Genomic DNA, 22,646 nt, shown 5'->3' with positions numbered 1-22,646 from the left:
TTGTGCTAAACCAGAATATTTGTGCTGAAACATAGTATTTCTGCCAAATGATAATATTTCTGTCAAATTATAGTATTTGTGCTAAAACATAGTATTAATTTAAAATTACAATATTCATAGTTCATAACAGTGTCTCTGGTAAAACACAGTATTTCTGCTATGTTGTACTATTTTTCTAAATCATAGTGTTTCTGTAATGTTTAAGTATTTTTGGCTAAATATATTCTTTCTGTTATCTTATACTATTTCTCCTAATTTCTTGTATTTTTGAGAAGTTATCATGTTTCTGGTACGTTACAATATTTCTGCCAAGTTCTGCTATGCTATTGTATTTCTGCCAAGTATTATGTTTCCTCTAAGATATTGCAGTTCTGCCAAGTTATTACATTTTAGCAAAGTTCTTTTGCTTCTGCAAAGTTTTTACAATTTCTGCAACTTTTCAGCTTTTTCAGCTATTTTTTGCAGACAGCTTCAGCTTTAAAGCATCCACACTGCATTTTCGCAGGAAATGCAAATTTTTCTAGTTTCTCTTCTCATCCATGTACAGGAGTAAATCAAGAGCCTGAGGATGTTTCCTTTGTGAGCTCTGCTTTGAGGTCACAGAGGCTGTTTTTCCTTTTATCTCAGCTCATCGCGACTTGTATAGCTGCATTTTCATGCTCATATATCTGAAGGGACTGTTAGTTTTAAGCGGGAACCAATAAAACAGTAAATCTAAGATTGTTGATTTAATTCAATGAGTTTTGATGCTTTAGATGTAGCTTTAGAAAGACTGTTATTTTTAAAAGATAAATATTATAGTATGTTTTTTTTCCGCTCTAATCAGCAGTTCCCACAAAAAGATCAAACTGATACCATCTTTCATGTAACGTATTGATTGAGCATTGATTTTTATCCTAGAAGGATTTCTTGTGGTTTGTAACTACAGCAGAAAATTCCTGCTTTATAGGACAGGGTGGGTCAAATGGTTATCCACGGGGCCAGTTCTCAAAAATTCAACTCATTAAAAAGACAAATCAAACTCCTTGATGCTACACGCTGTGCTTCAAGAGGTTATCAGTCTTTAAACAGCAGCAAATCACTGGCTACCCTCGTCTTTATTACACTGCCAATTCATTTCATTCTGCTTGATTACCAGCTACCAATGCTGCGCTTTCAGGGGGAACCTCAAAGGGTTTCCCACATGAATGGTCACCTTGTGTTTCAGCCCCCATAAAGCTGCCGTTTGATCCACTGCAGTGCTACCAACCTGATTATTTTATTGCCTCACGGCTACAGAGCACTGCCATTATAATGATGGCAAGTGTCACTTAGTTGTACATAACCCTCAGAAACTCTGCACCGATTGTAGAAATTCACCCAGATGAAAATTGAAAACTTCGCTGCTGTTAGGACACGAGTTGAATTACTCCGCAGTGCCTGCTGAGGTGTCAAGCTGCAGGGAAATGAAGGCATCATTAAATGTGGAGCTGCTATTGATTTAAAAGAGGTAATATGGGCTAGCTGAAATGGACATTGCTATCAGGATGTCATGCTAAATCAACCGTGTTGAATCTTTCATTGCTCGGAGCATTTTCAGGCCCTCCGTCCTCATTTGTAAACGTGGAAGAAGAATGTGTCCTTTCACATGTCTGGGCTACGAGAGCTTTATTTGTGTGTCTTATGCAGAAAAGAATTTAGCTTTGAATTTGACTCTAGCTTGGGGATTGGGGAATTCAGAATGCATTTGAATGTTTTTTTATTTCCTGAAAAACATGATTAAGATATCAATGTCGATTGTACGCAGTATGTGAAAGGTGGTTGAAGCCATTTGGAAGTCATCTTCTGGTTCGTAGATTGTCCATCTGTCCATTTTTGTTTCCTTTTGAGCAAGAAGTGACCGTATGTAGATGAGACGGCAAGTGCTAAGTTGCTGTCTCAGCCTAGATACACAGAAACCTGCTAATTAGTTCTAAATCATCAGTTCTAGAAGAACCACTATTTAATCAACTGAAGTGGAACAGCAGATTGCTTGGAAGCTTTGTACCACATGGAATCCCATGTTATTTGTCAGATAATTTCATTAAACATACTCTGGGCACAACGGCACAGTTATGGTTGAGAGGTCAGTGACTCTGGTTAGGTGAGGTGAATCCTAGCAGATGCTCACTGGCGACCTGCTGAAAAAAAAAACTGTTGTAATTGTCTCCATGTAGGTTGTAACAATTTTGTAACAATTTTTACAACTTGATACTGAACCATTTATTTAATGCTGTAAAGTTGTGTTAATATGGGAGTCTAGGCAGATTGGCTCACTTTTGGACCAGGCCTCAAGTGGCCATTAGTAGAACTGCAATTTCTGGCAGTTGACTTCAGGTCAGTGAAGGTGAAGCATAGCAGGCAGCTATCAACTACTGTTACGCCCCAGTCTAAGGGTACAGGAACGCAACATAAGTTTGAAAAGATTGCCCCGCCCTGGTCCCCAAAACCATACACAGAGGGAAAACCAATTTCTTAGTGAATGGTGGTTTATTTTTCTACACTGCAAAATGAAGCTCCGGGGTGAACAAAGGCCAAAATAACAAACAAAACAAGCTAAGTCAGGAGGAGGTGCTATCTAAAACCCTATGTGAAATCAAAAACCAAACAAAAGACAAGCGCTACACCTAACTCCCTAACTGAGATAAACAGGAGAAAACAGTGCAAAGGAAAACAATATGGCAGCTCACCCCTTCTGTTCCAGTGCTATTTACAATGAAAACTAATGTACACACTATATACAGAACTCAGAAAGTCACAAATGTCACAGGTTTTGGAGGCCAGGGTCAGGTCTGCTGCTGCTGTCAGTGGCTGTCCCGGGACAACTGGTGAGGGATTTTGAAGGAGACCACATGACCAGGGGACCAATCAGCAGCCGTCAGCTCATCCACTTAGGGACCTGCAAAAACTTAAAGACACAGACAAAGAAAACAACCACCAAAACAGATTATGGCCAGGGCCATAACAACTACACCTGCCTGTGTCGGCAGTCGCAGAGCACACGCAAAACTGAAATTTGTGTGTGTCAGAAATCGTAACCTTGTCAGAAGTGACATGAACATGAATGCTAACATTTTAAAAGGCAGCAGAAACAGCAAATCCTCTGCTGTGGACACATAGGTGAGAAAACGTGGTGTTGAATACACCACCATTTCCATTATAATAACAATAAATAAATAAAAGGTCCAGTGCAGTGAGAGCGGACGGAGACCTAACTTTAAGTCCTAAGGGATAAAAGTTTGCTTTGCAGGAGAGAATCTGTGGAAACTGATTCGCTCTTGGAGCCAGCCTCAAGTGGCCAACAGATGAACTGTAGTTCTAGAAGAACTTCCTTTTACAGCCTGGGATGCTGCTGATTGCTGCTAGTGTACGTTAGCTAGTTTTGTTTAATTCTGTTTATTTTTCTGACCTTAGAGCAGAATCATATAGGACACAGATGAGGCTGTAGTGCTTCTTAGTTTCATTTTACCAGTGAGTTTTGCATTCATCAGAATTTTTATCTAGTTCATTGATCATGATGATGGAGTTCTGATAATGTGGAGTGCTTTAGTAGAAACCCTTTAATGACATGAAGGTTTAGACCTGCAGCTTCAGCTGGTAGTTGAGACCATATGTAGTGCTTTGGCTGATTTAAGGTGACTGACAGTATCGATAGGAGTTTGCTTAGAGAACAAGTTGGTCAGCAAAAAGTTAAGGCTGGCAACAGAAGCATGCAGTGAGAAGGCTTTTAAAAACTCTTTCTGCACTTTGGGGAAGAAAGTTCATGATTTAGTTCAATTTTAATAACATTGTGTTAAATGTCTGGGCATTTTACATCTTAAAATCAAGACCAAAGCATATTATAGAGAAGAAAAAGGCAAATGACTCTAACAGAGGCCAGTCAGAGGTCTTGTTCTGTGAGACACATTGAGTTGACTCGGTATGGTGACAGGTAACCTGCACTATTACTAGGCTTATTGGTTCAAATTGTGTGTTTAGTTTGCTGTTGGGTCAGTCACAGCTTTTGAGTCATCTGTGTGTTTGCAGTCATCTGCAGCCACTCGGAGCAAAGCAGGGTTGTGTGTACAGCTGCTGAACCTACCAAGTAGAATCATGATAACAGCTATCAGATATCCCGTAAGAACGCTTGTACAGTACAGGGCAAAGTCAGGTGACGAGCAGCTGACTTTAACTAATAAAGCGCCATGTCATTTTTGATCAGAAAGCATGTCGTGGTAGTAGTTAGGTTGGTGGAAGGATCACATTTCTTTTATCGAGCTGTCAGACGAGCATTTAGACTGACCGAGCGTTAATGAGCGGGGTTAGGTTTGCAGTGATTTCTTTTTTCTTTTTTTTCGGGGGTTTGATTGACTGCCATCGATAAACTGAAAAACCTAAACTAGTGCTGTCAGCACTTTCATATCTATTTTTGTCCCTCCCCTCCCCCACAGTGAACAGAGCATGAAACCTTTATCTTGATGGCACAAAAACCTGAACATCCACCTGTAGAGATAATGGATTGCAGTGCAGGGCGTTATTGATTCTCAGGATGCACACTTATTTTTAGCCCAACAGTTTCCTAACATCAGCTGACACTGACCATTTTAACAGATGTCCAGAATGAGAAGAGGAAAAACAGTCACACTTGGAAAGAATCAGCATTTTAAACAAAATAGTGCTTCATATTTGCTGACTGCGTTTTGACTTCATTAGCTTTCAAGTGACTGAGTAGTTGCTACGCTAGCTTTAGCTTGCAGTGTCTGTACTCATTAATTTTTGAGAACCTTCTAAAGGCTCGAGCCATCTTTGGCTTTGCGTGGTTTTTGTGTTCTTGGGCTTTTCTTTCTTGTTTCATACTACCACAGTCTTCTAAAGTCATTAGCAGCTGGCTCCATTTTGGATTCACATGCAATTCTCTAATTTATTAAGTTGCACTATTAATCAATTAATTGACTTTTGTTATTAGTAAAGACCACACAATATTCCCAGTACCTCTGGGGTTTTCAAAGTGTGCAGAGCCACAGAAGATGGGATGATTACCATCAGGTGAAAAATATGAATCGGGGGGTGATTTAAAAACAGAATGATGATGATGCTGTGCTAACATTTAAAAGGTTCTCCTTGAATTTTCTCACATTGGATGGATTACTACAGAGCCCCGCAGGGGACATGGGAGAAAAAAAAATTAAGACGGACTTTTGCGAGATCTCGCAAAACAAACTCGGGATCTTGCAAAAGTTTTAGCCGCATTCTTCGGAGGTCGCCAGCTCGAAGCCGACCGGGAGGTCGAGGCACGATGTGCCGGGAAAGCGGTGTTCCTCCCAGCTGTAGTAGGTCTCGACCTCCCGTTAGCTTTGAGCTAGTGGGTGTCAGATCTCCGAAAACGTCGGAGCACTTTTGCAAATATGTGCTGTCTTGTAAACCGAGCAGGTATCTGACGTTTACACAACTACATTCACGCCTCAAAATATCTTAAAAGTGTATTTTGTGACCCAGAAAGAGTAATATTACAACTAAGTAGCTGCCGCCTTTGTTGGAATTCAACTTTTGCGAGATCCCGAGTTTGTTTTGCGAGATCCCGAGTTAGTTTTGCGAGATCTCGCAAAAGTCCGTTTTAATTTTTTTTTTCTCCCATGTCCCCTGCGGGGCTCCGTAGATTACAGAGTACACACTTTTTTTTTGTTTTTGAAGTGGAGAGCCACTGAGTTTGATTGCAAGCTAAATGACACAATGGCTAAATATTTATTCTGGAACATCTGAATCTTTGATAATATTACTGAGTTAGTTGGTAAATTTTGTTGTTGAAAGGCAATTCTTTCACTCCAGGTTTTGTTCAAAAACTTCCTTTCCTTAAATTCTCTCTTCCTTAAACACCTCATGTCACGATGCTGCCACCACTACACTGCAGGGATTTGACAGTTCATGAGCTTTGCCCCGCTGCCTACCGTCCTTCCCAAAGAGACTTCTATTTTCCTTTGCATTTATATTAAAACATGTAACGGCATCAGGGCTTTAAATATTGTTTTGAATGATAGATAAACTGTCTCAAAGCAGCATGAAACTTGAGCTGTCATGCATGCACTGGAACTTTTCGCTTCCTACCTGTCATGCTTCACAATCCCTTGTTGAGCTGTAAGCGGTTTGACGTTAGACTGGTTGATGCAAACTTGTCCTCTTATAGTGTAAGAGTTTCTTCGTAAACGCTGACGAAACCCTGTCCCGACTCGATAGCCTGTCTGTCACAGAAATGGCCTCATTGTGCTTGTTTTTAGGACTGGTTCAGGTTGTTGGGCATGAAGGCAGATCAGCATTAATTTTACAGCTAAACAGGATATGTACAGCATCATCAGCGGGTGGGTGAGAGGTTCATATCGACCCCTTTACACATCATTCTGTATACAGTGTTTAACAAACTTATTAGTCCGCCTGTCATACAAACAAGACAACAAATATTTTAGAAATCTGTCAAGAACTTGTTTAGAATCTAAAAAATATGGAAAATACATTTATACACCCAATTTGAGCCATCAGACTGGACTTTACAGAAGTCGCATTAGTAGAAACAACACCTAATTTGATCCTATCTTGCCTGTCAGTTTCTGCATAAAGATGAAAAGGCCAAACCTTCCAGCGTTAAAGTAAAAATTAAATATATTGAACTCAATTTTACACATAATGCAATACACTGTTAGCACAGTGTAGGGGGGTAGTTTGATTTTGTACTTGTGCATTTTTATTTTCCCTTGTGTTTTTTATTACTGCTGATCAAAAGACAAAAGCAAAGCTACACCAGCTGGAAGGAGCTGGTTTCCCTGTCTTTCATGTAGTTTTCACATCTTATGTCAAACCCAGAATGTGACTCGTCCTTCGACATGTCTGTGGACATCAGATTTTGGAGATACAAGTGAAGTGTGGCTTCATTTTTCACTGATTTTCCTCCATGATGGTGTGACAGCGTTTTAAAATTGTCAGCAACGACTTTTTTGTTACTTTGTTATAGTGACAAAAAATTGTTGTTGTAACATTTAGTCAAAGCACAAAACTTATTGGGCAGTTTAGCGACCTTTTTGTTTTGGATTTACACATGATTCAAGGCAATCTTTTCTTTTTTTCAGGACTCTGATCGCCAAATTAAATATGTTTTCTAGGAATTCATTATTATATGGCAGGTAGTACGGGAGTAATGCTTGGTTTTTATAGCTTTGTGGTTTTATTGGTTGGTAAATGACCTATAACACACGTTTCTCTGGCTATTGGTCACACACATACGATTCAATTAAATAGGTCTCCTTTCTTTCCCTGCTGGTTTCCAGACATGGTGTGTTTTTCAGCTTAACGATAATGAAATCAATAAGTCATCAATATCCAAGCTCACAACAATAATAATAATAATGTGGAAACGAGACAGGTGGGCTGTGCTGGTTTTACTTCTGCTTCATTAGTTGAATTCAATCGATGCGTGCAGTTCATTAGGGAGCATATAGACTTTTAGCTACCGAGCCATGAAAACAGAATGTATTTGCAAGGTGCTAAAAAGAATTGCACGCTAATGATTTTATGTTGATTAAAACAGCGACTTTGCTTAAATATCTGCAAATTTCATTAAACTGCTCGCTCCAAATTAAATACCAGTTGGTTAACAACGTCCCGACTTGTCAGGAGCAGAATATTAACGCTGTCAGGAAAGAACAGAAGTTTTTTGGGTTTTTTTTGATGAGGTTATATTTCGACACTTTTTTTTTTTGACACTTCCAAGAAATTCAAAAACAGTATTGCATTGATATGAGTGCGTCTCCATTCCACCATCTTGTATTTCCTCTTTATGTCACTGTAATTAGTGCAGAGATAATGGTGATGTTTTCATTGGCCATGAAGACTGATGAACTGTATCAGTCATTCTCTTGTGGTTGAGATGGATGTAAAAGGTTTGCCAAGTAAACAGTGTGATGTGGGATATTGTCTTGGCTTTCTGTCTGGTAGGAAATGGCATTAGCCTTGTTCAACAGAACTAAGGTCAAAATACCAAATAAGTTTATTAAACTATGCCAAAATCGTTTTTAGTGCTCTGAGTGCTGAAGTAGAGTAGAAAAGCGCTACATAAGCACCAGATCACTTTTTACACATAAATGCACCTATCCGGTCTTTAAGTGATGACGTGATGAATCCTGCTTCCGGGTCCAAATTACTCTGCGTTTAATAAGGCTGTTGCGTTTTTAACTTGTTTCAATGCTTTGGATCTTGTTCTATTTAATCTCAACTCAGTGATCCCGCAGTGTTCGTTTGACTTTAGGACCTGCAGCGGAGTTTGGGCCCAGACACGGCTAGTGACGTCAGACTTAAAGACCGGATTGGCTGTGACTGGCTCAGTTGTTTTTTTCCTACATATTTCCAGCTATTTCTTTAGCTTCTATTTTTCAACCTGACTCAAAGTGCAAATAAAACATGACAAGAGAAACCCCACTAATGACTAGATACACAAGTGTAATTGGAGCCGGCCATTTACAACATTAGCATAGGGTTCAAGACAGGGTGGACCTTGGGCAGGTTGTCGGTATGTCAGAGGGCGACTTGGTGATTGTTTAAATGGTCCGACTTTGTCCTAACGGGCAACTTAAGTGTTCCAATCTTATACTTTCACTATTTGACTGTAATCTCTGTAAATACAGGGTGGACCATTTATATGGATACACCGTAATAAAATGGAAGTGGTTGGTGATATTAAAGTCCTGTTTGTGGCACATTAGTATATGTGAGGGGGCAAACTCCTCAAGATGGGTGGTGACCATGGTGGCCATTTAGAAGTCGGCCATCTTGGATACAACTTTTGTTTTTTCAATAGGAAGAGGGCCATGTGACACATCAAACTTATTGGTAATGTCACAAGAAAAACAATGGTGTGCTTGGTTTCAACATAACTTTATTCTTTCATGAGTTATTTACAAGTTTCTGACCACTTGTGAAATGCGTTCAATGTGCTGCCCATTGTGTTGGCTTGTCAATGCAACCCTCTTCTCCCACTCTTCACACACTGATAGCAACACCGCAGGAGAAATGCCAGCACAGGCATCCAGTATCCGTAGTTTCAGGTGCTGCACATCTCGTATCTTCACACCATAGACAACTTCCTTCAGATGACCCCAAAGTCTAAGGGGGTGAGATCGGGAGACCTTGGGGGCCATTCAACTGGCCCACGATGACCAATCCACTTTCCAGGAAACTGTTCATCTAGGAATGCTCGGACCTGGCACCCATAATGTGGTGGTGCACCATCTTGCTGGAAAAACTCAGGGAACGTGCCAGCTTCAGTGCATAAAGAGGGAAACACATCATGTAGCAATTTCAAATATCCAGTGGCCTTGAGGTTTCCATTGATGAAGAATGGACCCACTATTGTTGTACCCCATATACCACACCAAACCATCACTTTTGTTATTCCAACAGTCTTGGAGGGATCCATCCAGTGTGGGTTAGTTTTGTTTGTTAACTTCACCATTCACATAAAAGTTTGCCTCATCACTGAACAAAATCTTCTGCGTGAACTGAGGGTTCACGCAGAATTTGCCCATTCTGCAAATTCTGTGCGCCGATCTGGGTCATCCTCGTTGAGATGCTGCAGAAGCTGGAGTTTGTAAGGGTGCCATTTGTGAGTAGCTAATATCCGTCGAAGGGATGTTCGACTAATGTCACTCTCCAGTGACATGCGGCGAGTGCTACGCTGTGGGCTCTTGCTGAATGAAGCTAGGACAGCCACTGATGTTTCTTCATTAGTGACAGTTTTCTTGCGTCCACATTTTGGCAAATCCAACACTGAACCAGTTTCACGAAACTTAGCAAGCAGTTTGCTAACTGTAGCATGGGAGATGGGTGGTCTCGTAGGGTGTCTTGCATTGAAATCTGCTGCAATGACCCGGTTACTGCGTTCACCAGATATCAACACGATTTTGATCTGCTCCTCACGTGTTAACCTCTTCGACATGTCAATGGCTGTGAACAAAGAAACTTGTAAATAACTCATGAAAGAATAAAGTTACATTGAAACCAAGCACACCATTGTTTTTCTTGTGACATTACCAATAAGTTTGATGTGTCACATGGCCCTCTTCCTATTGAAAGTTGTATCCAAGATAGCCGACTTCTAAATGGCCACCATGGTCACCACCCATCTTGGGGAGTTTGCCCCCTCACATATACTAATGTGCCACAAACAGGACTTTAATATCACCAACCATTCCCATTTTATTACGGTGTATCCATATAAATGGGCCACCCTGTAGATGTCTCCATATGAATATGTAGTCCCAATTCTATTGACCAATCATGTTTGCCACAGTACTGGTTGCATTGACATTAGTCATGTAGATGAAAAATGTCTAGCAACACACCACCAACCAAAAATGTTATAAAATGGCAAATTGCGTGAAGTAAATGTCATCATCAAATGTTGATTGTGAAGGTCAGTGCGAATTTCTTTGTGTGACATTTTTTGTGACTGTTTTGAAAACAACTCCGTAATTTACATTATAACTAGCATCTACACGTGGTGTTCTTCAAGCTGCGTAAACAGGATGACGGCTCGGTTATCGGGTCTCCAACTGTCTGTGTCCGCAACAGAGTAGAATCGATGCCTCGGTCTCTCTATTTGGTTTTATTCACTCGGTGTGAAACCTAGCCCTGTTTAGATGATCACAAAGCTGATATACTGGCAGGAATGGAAGAAATGTGCACATGAAGCCAACACTGTTGCCTCACAGCGGGAACGTCCTGTTTTTGAATCTACCAATTGGCCGTGTGGAGTTTGCATGTTCTCCCTGTGTCTCTGAGTTCCCTGCAGGTACTCCGGCTTCTTCTCACAGTCCAGAGACACACAGTTAGTGGGATTAGGTTAATTGGTGATTCTAACTTGGCTGTAGGTGTGAATGGTTGTCTCTCTGTGTAGCCCTGTGAAAAACTCGCAATCTGTCCAGCGTGTATCCTGCCTTTTGTCCTCTGGCAGCTGGAATAGGCTCCAACCCCCCCGGCGACACTGAATTGGATAAGTGGAAGAAAATGGATGGATGGCACACGAAGCTCTTCCTCAATAGCTCTCAGTAGCTTGCTCTCTTTTGAGTTTTTATGGCCGCTATGCTGGTTTCTCCTGGTCCTATACTGTCTTATCCTTTCCAAAAACTGCTGCTTTCTCGGCCCCAGTCAAGTCATTCAGTGACAGTGAGGGGAAATAAAATGACAGCTTCTAAAGAGTGTTTAGATGCTTTTCTATTATCTCTCACTGTGCAGAATTGTTGACATTTGCTTGCCATTTTGGAGTGAGTGGGAACGTGCCAAAGGATGGCACTTTCTAGATGTTATTGCCAGAGGTGCACCTTTTGAACAAAATCCATTTTGTCTGTGCTGGTGCATTTATGTGTTCAGTTCATTCATATGCTGAAATATATCTAGCATTTGTGCCGGCCTTTGCACACCACTCATCACTTGAAACAGCTTTGCATCATCGCACCCGCCATCAGTCAAAAACGCTGTTGGTCAAACACAGGTCGGTACTTTGCTGCGCCACAGCCAGTTCTTAAGGAGCAACAAGTGTGCAATCATCAAACACAGACACTCGCCTCGTGGGACAAGATCCAGCACTGGATCTCTTTCTCTCTGCTAATGAAGCCTTTGCTATGTCATCCACGACTGCTCATACAGACGTTCTCCATGTTCAAGACATTCTGATATGATCTGATATTTTTGCTGTCTTCTTGCAAAATATAAAGTTTTACTTTTGTCTGTTGAAATGTCATCAACACATCTGGCAATTGTGTTATCTGCCAAAGTGGGACTTTGGCTGAGCATCTCATACACAATGGCTTTGCATTCAGGTAGTGTTAATGTCTCTGCCACAGTGTGTGGCTTTTTTTTGTTTTTGAGATTTGGCTTCGATTTTGCTACTAAGTAGCTAGCTTTTAGAGCTCCGGGAGACCTTTTCTCATTAAAGTTACCTGTTTCTTAGTGTGTTCTTCGAAGTTGAAGAAAATAGTCCTCGTTTTTTTTGTTTTGAAGTAGCAGATGTTTAGCTTAGAGATTGCATTTAAGCTTTTCTCTGCACACTAAGCATAACAGAGTTGGTGCGGCTGGATCTCCAGTGAAAGAAAACCCAGACAAACAACGCTCGCTGGATTGCCTCGAGCTCACAGTTTTTGCTTTGATTGGACCACCACTCATGCCAGACACTTCACCTGTATTATCTATTTGTCCGGGCCAGGGTTTTAATAGTTTTGCAATTTTCATTAGTTTTTGTTTTTATTTAGTTTTGACTTCAGATTTTCAATTTTATATCAGTTTTAATTAGTTTTTACCAATTGTTTGCTAGTTTAGTTTAGTTTTTATTTTTTTGAAAATCCTTAGTTTCAGTTTAGTTTTGATTAGTTTCAGTTATAGTTTTAGTTGTGTTTGCAATAATTAAGTGTAACAAAATCCCAGTTTCATCATATCAGTCATTCTGCTCATCCTTGGGTGTGTTGCTATTCCAGCTACCATACTGCACCCTGGACAGGTCGCCTGTCTGTCGCAGGGCTGACATGCAGAGACAGACAACTCACATTCCCACCTATGGGTTCTTTAAATAAATAAATAAAGGCAGATGAACAACCATTGATACCAGGCAACTATAAAACGTATATCTTGGCCCCAATGAGACTATTAACTCTTGCAGCACCGGGTGTTCGTAATTTTGGTTCAAGTGAACTTTTTGAAGGTAATTGACTCACACAGTTGTGTAGATATCCCCGTCCTGTTGTCTCGGGATGCATCACGCTGCCTTGCCTGGGGTTAGCTTCTGTTTTCTGGGGATGAGGGTTGAGTGTGCTCCATTACCTTCTCAAGGTAAGCTAGGTTAGCCTTCTTGTGTGAGCTTTTCAAGTGCACTTTAAGGTTTGTGGGATTTTTTTCCCTTTAGAAATGTCCCTCATAATTTGTCTGTTTCCACTACAAGACACTTGCTTTATCCAAAACACAGTCATATTCAAAGTAATCCCAAATTGGACTCTGGCTCCCGACTTTTCCTGACATGATTCTGCGCGTGGACGGAGCAGCAACACAGACGACTCGACTAACGTGCTGCCACCTGCTGGCATAATGAGACACAGCAAGAAAAAAATCTGGAAACTAAACTTCATTTTCACCCTTGACTCTTGTATGACACGCACACATCAATGAAAACTAAACACATTTTTGCTATAAATTCAGTTAATTTTAGTTCGTTTTGTGAACACTCATTCCAGTTTTAGTTAGTTTTCCTTTTTTTGTTTTTATTTTTATTTCCGTTAACGAAAATGTTTTTTCACTTCTAGTTTTCGTTATTTCGTTAGTTTTCTTTAACGATAATAACCTTGGTCCGGGCCCAGTTTGGAGTCAACTGGAGTCATTTTTTCTTTTTCAAATATTTATCCATTGTTGTTATGTCTTATCACTCTCTGTTGTCTTAACTCAACAAGTTCATTATTGGGCTACATGCTGCTTCACACGAACATGAAAGAGTATTTTATTATTCTGCCAGTCACTGCATCAAAGACACAGATGCTCAACAATGGCAGATTATTTGCAGTAATGAAATAATTTCCCATGGCACACCTGACGATCTGTCATGGTGCCACAGATAAAAAGCACAGGCTTAGATAACAAAGAATTAACCTTTTTTATAGGTTGTATATGTCATGGTCCGTGGTCCTGTGTGTGGAATGTGTGATGCGCGGGTAGCCACACCCCCAGGCTGGGCCATCACCGGCACACCTGCTCTCCATTGGGGTGATTACCTGAAGAGCTACTTAACCCGGCGCTGACGGATGCTCCACGCCACTCCGTTAATCACCTCTCTGTGGTAACTAGACTCCCGCGAAAGCGTTGCATTCATATCTTGTACAGAAAGGGGAGAAGATTACTAGGGAGCCGGGAAGCGGAGGAAACATCAAAACTGAGTTAGACCAGTTGGCTTACGATTAGAGCGGGACCGTGGGAGCTCGGGAGGGAAGTCCGTGAGAAGGAAATCCGTGGAGGTAGTGGATGGGCCAGATGATGTACCGGGTGATCCAATTGAGCAGGAGGACAGGCAGGTGGCAGACGCTGAACGCCGGATCGAAACCTAGACACAAGTAGGCAGATTTAACGCAGCTCCAACAAGATATGAATGCAACGCTTTCGCGGGAGTCTAGTATAAGTTATTGTGCGTTTATAAAATAGTTAACTTTTTCAGTAATGATGGTGACGATGATAATAGAGGTGCAGTTTACCATTAGCTTAGTATTAGCTGTCTGGCAAGCATCCACTGGTGGCTCACCTGAGCTCTCCTACATCTGCAAAAAGGCCTTGATGTGTTTAAAGACTGTCGTATAGAGATGAATGTAATGTTGTAGAGATGAAGCCACCCGTGAGTAACTTTAGAATCACGATGGAAATATTGGGCAGCTGAGTGGCGTGATTACCCACTAGAGTTTCTTTTGTGTTGTGCTTTATTGTTGTCTACAACGAAAATGCAGCTGTGGAAAACTATAAAACTTTACTGAACAACACAGTCTTTGTCCGCCTCTACCAGCCATGTATGGGTCCACTTTTGGGCGATCGTGGCTCAAGAGTTGGGAGTTCGCCTTGTAATCGGAAGGTTGCCGGTTTGAGCCCCGGCTTGGCCAGTCTCGGTCGTTGTGTACTTGGGCAAGACACTTCACCCTTGGTCAGAGGGCCCGGTGTCGCCAGTGTCCGGCAGCCTCGCCTCTGTCAGTGCGCCCCAGGGTGGCTGTGGCTACAATGTAGCTGCCATCACCAGTGTGTGAATGTGTGGATGACTGGATATGTAAAGCGCTTTGGGGTCCTTAGGGACTAGTAAAGCGCTATATAAATACAGGCCATTTACCATTTCCTTTTTGTCTTCTTGCTTCCCATTTACAATAATTCATAACATAGTAAACACTCTTTCCTCCTTTTTAATGTACCTGCCACATTTGCAACTTTTTGATCTCCAAAACATAGTCTTTATATTTAAAAAGCAGATCAATGTGTAGTGATGTTTGGCCTTTTTCTGGATTTTAAGATTAAGTGTCCAATATCTGACCTGTTGCTGCTATGGCACACGATCAATGCCCTCCACCATCTTAATAACCTTAATTTATGGCGGGCCTAACAAATGGATTAATCAGGGTCCATCGATCGACATAGCAGGTGGTGCTCGGGGCTGTAAGGGAGTCTTAAAGGGCCTGGATAGAAATGGCAGGAAAATCCCCCGGAGTCACGTGTAGTTAATGAGCGCAGGACAGCAACCACTTATATCTACAGAGCTGAAACAGGAAGACATGAACACACACTGAGCTGCACGTACAGACTTTATCTCCCTCCCACTCCCTCTTCTGTTTCACCCATTTTTTTTTTATCCCCCTAAAAGAGCAGACTGTACAAAGGAAAGAATTAACTACTTAATTCTTCTCTCACTTCTCCATGATATTATTGGAAATCCATGAGGGCCAGTATGCCTTTATTATATACTTTTGGTTGAGTTTTTCACTCAGATTAGTGCTAACAAGCAAATTCACAGCCCACTGCCACCTATCTGATGATAAACGAACCACTTGTTCAGGGTCAAAAGGTTATTATTTTCTTTTTTCACAGTCGGAGAGGCTCTGCAAATCCTTGCTCTCTTTGAACCTTAGTCAGCCTGAAGTCTTCTTGTTTTACTATGAAGAATATATATACTCGCTCACATGCCACATGCCACATGTATGTGTATATGTATATACTGAAGCACCTAATAATACCTTAATATTACTTCTAGACAAATAAGACCTTTGAAATATAGTCCAGATCAAAGTGTAACAGACACTCAAGTTTGTGTTTGTACTCAGTTTGCATCCAACATAACAGTTTAAAATCAATGATTATTGATGATTCGTTCCTTCACAAGTAAACATGTTAGAAAAGCACGGCCTGGTTTAATCACCAACAAGATTGTTTATTGAAGTTCATTTAAGAACATTATTACTATGCGGAGTGTAAACTCTTTGAAAATACTCGACTTCATTTTTTGATCAATATGAATTTGTGAGACGTTTACTGAATAAATGCAAATCTAGCTCCCAATATATGATCACCTGTCAGTCGATGACGGTTGATAATCCACTGATGGAGCTCAGGAGATGAGCACACATTTAAAAACAATAAAACAAACAAACAAACAAAATGAATAAATGCCTATTTATTAGGGGTGGGTGAAACAAATCGATACTGTGTAGTATGGTGATATTTTGTTTGCTAATAATGTATCGATACAGGGACAGCAGAAATCGATATTTTGTTACAAAAAGGTTTTTGTGCTCTGACTTCAGAGCATGTTGATCCTTTTTCTGAGCAAGAATCCTGACATTCCTTCACTGTCCAAATGTGTTTAACTTTTTTTATGGCAGCAATAAACATGACAGTTTACTTATTTTAATTTAAGACATGTTTTATTTGAATTAAGTTTAAAACTTTTTTTATTTGATGTAAAATTATATTTTGTTTTAATTTACTTTCAAATTCTTCAGTTGCTGAAGGGGCTGCATAGTTTTCATAAACTGCATAGTTCAGAATAGCTATAATTGTACCAGATGGTTGCGTTCAGTTAAGTTGGACTAGACTGTAATACAAACCATTCAGTTTGTCAACAATAAAACTGAAATGAGAGAAAGACTGAGTGTGAGACTTTGATATTAGATAAAATGAATATTGATAAAGTTTACCTTTATGTACAGAATCTGAATATCGCAAAATATTTAAAAGAAATTGCAATAATATCGTATCGTGCGTTAAGTATTGTAATAATATCGTATCGTGGGATGTATGGTGATTCCCACCTCTATTTATATAGTTGTGTTCTATATCTCTGTGTGTCTTTGACTGTAAATAAAAGACTATGTAAGGACAAATTAATGCTAAGAAGCATCCAGAGATTTTGTTTGGATCTCACAAAGATAAGTGCGTATTAGTGATTATTACCAGACATTTCTACATATATATATTTTTACACAGCAAACATATTATTTGTCAGATAACTAAAAATATTTCAGCTGAGTAACCAAACTCCCAACAGCTACATCTTTCACTCAAAGAGACCATGACCTGCTATAATGGCCTTAATACAACTCGACTTACAACTTGTTTCAAAGGCGTTGATTGGCAGTATTTTTGCTTGTTATATTTAAATTTTTACTTTTTAGGTACCAGTGTGTTAATATATCTGCTGTAAAGTTGGCATTTTTCTGTGAGCTTTGACTGTTTTTCCTTTTGAGCCTTTGAAGGAACTGCAAATTCTGCACTTTCATGTTTGTCCCCGAGGTCTCCATTCAGCAAATAACCAACATTAAGGGAATGAGGACACCTCTATATTTCACAGTTTAAAATAAGTTACTTTCACTTTATTTATGCCAGTAGTAATTACACATCACTATAGCAAAAAGGTTTGAAAGCCCCACCACTACCACCCCAAGGCTAGGAACTCATTTACACAAGCCACACGAAGATTTACACCATTATATCTGATGGCCAAGCAGAAAAACCAAATTGATGCAGGAGTACTGGTCTTTGTTTTCACTGTGCATTGGATAATAAGTGGAATAAACAAGCAGATAAATCAGTAGAAATAATTTGGCGCACATCTGCGTACTGTCACACTCAAATGCCATGTTGTATCGCAGTGTTGAGCTGGAACAGAAAGAAACGCTGTCCCTCATTCATCTCCATTATTCTCATGCAAATTTGTATTGAATGGATTATAAATTATCTGCGTGGGAAGCTGAATGGAAACAAATAATTTCATCACGGCTGTTTACGCTATGATCTTAATTATATGCATTTTTGCAGTTTTCCTTAACTGACAAGGCTGATGCTTTTCTTTCGTTTGTTAGTTGGTGATGTAAAAAAAAAAAGAAGAAGAAAAAAATTACCTTAAAGTTTTCTCAGCAGTTTTCTTTGACATTTTACCTGCTATAACAGAAACATCTTCTTACCTCTCTCCGGACTTTGGATTAATATGTCTCTAAAGTGTGCTGACATTTCAGCTGTTGTATTTTAAAAAGGGCAAATCTGATCTGGGTCTTCCCAGTTGAGCTGGCATCTTTGTGGTGTGTGTTACGTCCTTTCCCAGGCCGTTGTTGTAGGTGTTTTGCAGGACTGCCAGAGAATACCTACACTTGCTGCACAGTAGCTGATAAATCACCTTGTTTTGGCAGTCGGACTCCAGCCGCTTTTAGTTGTCTATATTTATTCAAATGCAGATGCACTTGTGTATCACATAAGGAAATCACAGTTTTTTGTTGTGCTAACAGAGTAAAATTACTCCCAGAAGAAGAAATAACGGCATCCTTCTTATCTTTAAGTGATTCAGATGAAAAGATATGAAGGTTTGGACAAGATAATCGGAAACCCGACATAATAAATGTATAGCTTTCCAAAGCCCGAGTTTTCATTGACTTTTCTGCAATTTCAGTCCTGAGCTGTGTGTCAGGGGACATTACGCTTGAAGGAAAGCCACCATCCTTCTTTGAAAGATGAAGGACGTAAAAAATCTTTATAGAGTGCATCCCAAGAAACCACACCATGGTCTAGATGTGGTGACAAGGGAGGTAATGGCATACTTTAAGCCCCTTTGATGCGATATCATTGGATTTAAAGATGCATTTATAAATGCACACGAAAGAACTTTTCAGCTTTGGACTCTCCAAGTACTTTCATTTGCCAAGTACTCACTAGCACCACTACAGTGACGTTAGAGTACCTTTAATCGTGTAGCTCATTTTTTTTGGAGAAGCAGCTGAACGATATCAGTGAGTGCCACAGTCGAAACCTGGCCAACAAGCCTGCCGGACGGGAAAGCCAAGTTGGAAATAAATGGTCTGTGAACAAGCTACAAGTGACTGTCGAAATAGGATAAAGGAGATTGTTTGTCTCTAATATCTGGCTCGCCTGCATAAGTGAAGTCTAAAAGCTGAGCTGCATTCATGTAAAGAGACAAACTTGATTTGTTTGTTGTTAATTTCATCGATTTGACCTCATTAGGTTTAAATCCTTCCAGTCTTATTTTCAGTGTCAGGGAATGTCACACTGTGAGCAATGCAACGTCTGTAATGGAGCTGTCGTCTTAGATTAGTTCTGCACAGCAACTGGATGACTTCTGTGTGAATACTGTTGTGTAGCCAAGCAGAAAACTTCTATATCACTTCGCATTTGTGGGACCTAGTGTGGGTTGAGGAGATCGGGTAGAAATGAATGAAGTGAAGCGAAACGGAGCTCATCTGTGTGTAAGGAGGAGCGCACCTGTTGAGCTTGTCCTGCTGAGTCCCACTGTCACAACAGTGTTTTGTTCTGCCAGTGGGAACGCACAGGCCACCTTAATTACTTTCACAACAGCTCTCTTAACCCTGCTCAGTTATGTACAGACAGAGATGGTATCTTATCGCTTGCTGTCAAAGGTGACTTAGAAATATCGCGCTGACCCTACATGGTGTTGTACATGAGCACGCAGTCATTCAGTGCACATAAACAAGTGTCCCACTGCCTAAGCTGAGGAAAATCAGCAGGAATGACTTTTGAATGTGGAGACACAGTACATAAAATGCCACTGCATATCTGTCCAAACCAAGGAAATTATAGGATTTCGATTGCAGGCCATGCTTCATATGAACCAGTAACAAATGAGAAAATCCCTTTCAGACTCACGCCAAAAAGGGTCGTAAACAACAAGAGAAAAGGAAAAGAACTTGCACAAAGCTGGGCTGAGGTTTTAACACCACAAAGACTGTCATGGTTAAAGCAGCACAGTGATGCACATAGCGGCACGTCTTAAACCGTTACTATTGATGGTGATGAAGACTCTGATTAGGGCTGCACGATTTTGCATAAAATGAGAATCACGATTTTTTTGTTTAGAATTGAGATCACGATTTTCTTTTCCAATATAAATATTTATTTCGCTTATTAACTGCACATCAACTTCGTAACAGTTGAGACTGAACATAAAAACAACAAATAAACATAAAAACAACAAATGTCTCACGTTTTGTCGTTGCCGCAAAATGTTGTACTGCTTGAAATTCCGTCTCCACCGTTGCTCGACACTGCGTGTATAAAGCAGGTAGTGCAACAATAGAAAAATAGTTGCGGGACGGCACCGTGTAGCGTTTGTCTAGCGTGTTGATCATTTTCCTAAATCCCTCGTTTTGCACAGTGTTGATGGAGCCATATCTTTGGTCAGGTGATAAGTAATAGCCTCCGTAATTTCTTTGTGCCTGCGGGAGTTCGACGGGTATAGGGAAGCGCTGTATAAGGTTCCCGTTATTGATGTTTGAGTGGTTGACCGGGACGGATTTTCTCCTGTCACTTTCTCGTCATCCCTGACGTGCTCTCCGTTGTTTTTTCCCTGCTAATTTTAGCATCACACGGCACCAGTGTTGCCAACTCCTCAGTAAAGAAAATCGCTATTGGTTGTCCTAAAAGTCGCTAAATGACGTCATCGCCTAATTTGCATAATTGGTCATGCTAATGTAATTGTAACCTACGCTGCTGGAGAGAGAAATAACATCGTGGACGAGACATAAAGTGAGCAAAAAACGTCCTAAATACATTTAGAATTTATTTAGAACTACAAATTAAATTTCTTTTAGCAATTATTGTTTTTTGTAATGTCACAATTCCAACCCTGCTCCTTTACCCGGGCTTGGACCGGCAAAAGTGACCCGAAATAGGCACTCTGGTGGAGTTACTTTGTGTGTGTGTGTTTATAAGTAGTTTTAAACCTGATCCACAAAACAGCATAAGAGTAAAAGAAGAACTGACTGCGTTACAGCACCCGCTGCTTGTTGAGAGTAAAAGCGATATGCGCGTTCACGTCTTTTTTTTGTTAGCGACTTTTTTTTGTTTAGAAAAAAAGTCGCTAGGGGGTCTGAAAACTCGCTAAATATAGCGACAAAGTCGCTAAATTGGCAACACTGCACGGCCCAGCTTCTGTATCACGTGGTATAAGGCTCCGCCCTTGTCATTTGTTGAGCAGAAGAGTGAGCGCTTGTTTTCATGCAGATTACGTCCCGGATCAAAATGCGGTACAATCGTCCTCTCTCTCTCTCTCTCTCTCTCCTTCTTCTTCTTCTTCTCTTTTTTTTTTTTTTTTTTTTTTTTTTAAATCGTTGTCATTTGAAAATGAGATCGCACATAAGTATGAATCGAGATCGCGATTTTCTAACGATTAATCGTGCAGCCCTAACTCTGATGGAACTGTGCTGATAATATGCCTGTCTGGCAATTAACAATCGTACCTCTGTAATTGTGTACATAGTTATGCACTAAACTAGAATTTTCTAACCCTGTAGAAACTCACAACACATGAAATACTCACTACAAAAACACTGATGCACAAACATGCTTTTTGAGCTTGCAGTTGGACTTTCCACTGTTTATCTCAATTTCACTCCAACTCAAAGCTGTCAGAAAACTGTAGTTTACGCATCACAAACTGTTATAAATAAAGTGTGAAAAAAAATCCAGCAGACCTCTGGGCTATGAGTGGAAAACTTCCGCACTGGGATCCTAGCTGGCCAGTCATCGAGCCCCCCTCAGTAATGCTGGTGAATTTTCTGGATTTAGCCTGTGGCGATAATGCTGTGTGGCTGCAATCCATCAATGGCTCCTTGTAAACCTAGTAGAGTTTTATCACTAGTTTAATCATTTATGAACATGATGCAAGTGACTTTTTCACTGCAATAATTCACAGAACAGACAAAAGAACCACAGAAAATATGTATTGAGAAATATAATCTGTTTTTCATGTTAATAAAGAAGATTTAGACATTCGGCTTTAGCTGTGTTATTGGATGCTAAATCACAAATAAGCCTTAATAAATCTGTAGAGAAAGTAGTAGCAGTCAGCTGTCATCAATTGGAAAACAGTGGTAAAACATAAAGAATTAAAGTCTTATGAAAAGAATTGAAGAGTAAATTGGAGACAAACTTTCTCTTTCGCACAACTGATCACATAATTAATAAAAAAAGTGGTCGTGGACATCAAAGCTTTGCAACCACTAAACTCTACTTCACACAGTTTGACCTGATTTCAGGCACAGAGCTGCTGTGAGGGAACCCTGCAGGTAGATAACCTCCAGTAATTGGAGCCAAGATGACACACAGGGCCTTGTGAAGTTCAAGCGCCGTCTGTTTCAGAGCAAACACACCCCCCCGGCTTCGATTCACAGAGCGCCGTGATGATGAAACCGTGACTCGACGCAGGTCAAGCAAAACCGTCAACAAACACTTGACCTGCTGGGCGGTTTCAGTGACAGAGGCAGGTCGGCTTGTGGAGCAGAAATCTCGAGACTGAACTAGAAAATAAAAATCAAAGAATAATTAGCCGCTGCAATGTGCTCTAGAGACGCTGCTTGCATTTTAAATGCAAAATGTGAAAAGATAAGTTCTCACATAGCTGTGTTTACACGCCACGAGACTTAGATGGTGGGAAATTATTGATTTGACAAGGTAAAATATAAATAATGTATACAGTATGATTTTTAAAGTTTAAATATGAATTCTGGGAACTAATGGGAGTCTGTTTTTAAAAAAATGGTTCCTACTTTTACTTTAAGAAATGTAGGTCACACTGAGTGGTACAA

At 40.3% G+C, this 22,646-nt stretch overlaps 1 protein-coding gene and 2 long non-coding RNA genes across 8 annotated transcripts in view; 2 read left to right on the top strand and 1 right to left on the bottom strand.

The window, feature by feature from the left end:
• The window catches only part of rptor (regulatory associated protein of MTOR, complex 1), a 258,024-nt gene that overhangs the window by 5,717 nt on the left and 229,661 nt on the right, over window positions 1-22,646 (top strand). The window lies entirely within an intron of this gene.
• LOC146516196 (uncharacterized) overlaps window positions 1-22,646 on the bottom strand; it is a 390,625-nt gene that overhangs the window by 246,946 nt on the left and 121,033 nt on the right. The gene's annotated exons all lie outside the window — the stretch shown is intronic.
• LOC146516198 (uncharacterized) lies at window positions 528-21,374 on the top strand. The gene is made up of 3 exons (XR_014874551.1): window positions 528-12,239; window positions 13,380-20,869; window positions 20,918-21,374. It is a non-coding gene; the product is annotated as an uncharacterized LOC146516198 (long non-coding RNA).

Source organism: Neolamprologus multifasciatus, chromosome 6, assembly GCF_963576455.1.
Source record: "Neolamprologus multifasciatus chromosome 6, fNeoMul1.2, whole genome shotgun sequence".
In the NCBI taxonomy this organism is placed as follows: Eukaryota; Metazoa; Chordata; class Actinopteri; order Cichliformes; family Cichlidae; genus Neolamprologus; species Neolamprologus multifasciatus.
Note: the sequence above shows the minus strand (reverse complement) of the source record. Positions and strands in the feature narration are given on the sequence as shown.